Below are 290 nucleotides of genomic sequence, written 5' to 3' on the forward strand. Positions count from 1 at the left end.
AACATTTTCCTTTAACAACACCTATCCAGCAACGCCCACACATCGACAAGGAAACTAAACTAGTAAACACAATCTTCACTTTCACCTGCCTTAGAATGACGCTGTTTGCCTCACGGTTGCTCTAGAAGACGTACCTGAAATAGTAAATATAATTGTTAAAACGAATGTACTGTTATTTTCTTTGTGAGCATTTTCATTGTTGACAAACGATGCATGATGACTTTATGGATATCTCCAGTTGCAAAGTAGATGTAGATGTTAAAGTAGATGAAGAGTTGTATGATATCATC

At 36.2% G+C, this 290-nt stretch overlaps 1 long non-coding RNA gene across 1 annotated transcript in view; it reads right to left on the reverse strand.

Annotated features, from left to right (window-relative positions):
- Positions 1 to 5: 5 nt before the first annotated feature.
- Positions 6 to 290, reverse strand: part of LOC119585238 — a 123,888-nt gene continuing 123,603 nt past the window's right edge. Inside the window, exon 3 of the long non-coding RNA XR_005229885.1 lies at positions 6 to 134. This is a non-coding gene — a long non-coding RNA (uncharacterized LOC119585238). The remainder of the gene's footprint in view (positions 135 to 290) is intronic.

The sequence above is a fragment of the Penaeus monodon genome, chromosome 19 (assembly GCF_015228065.2).
Source record: "Penaeus monodon isolate SGIC_2016 chromosome 19, NSTDA_Pmon_1, whole genome shotgun sequence".
Taxonomy (NCBI): Eukaryota; Metazoa; Arthropoda; class Malacostraca; order Decapoda; family Penaeidae; genus Penaeus; species Penaeus monodon.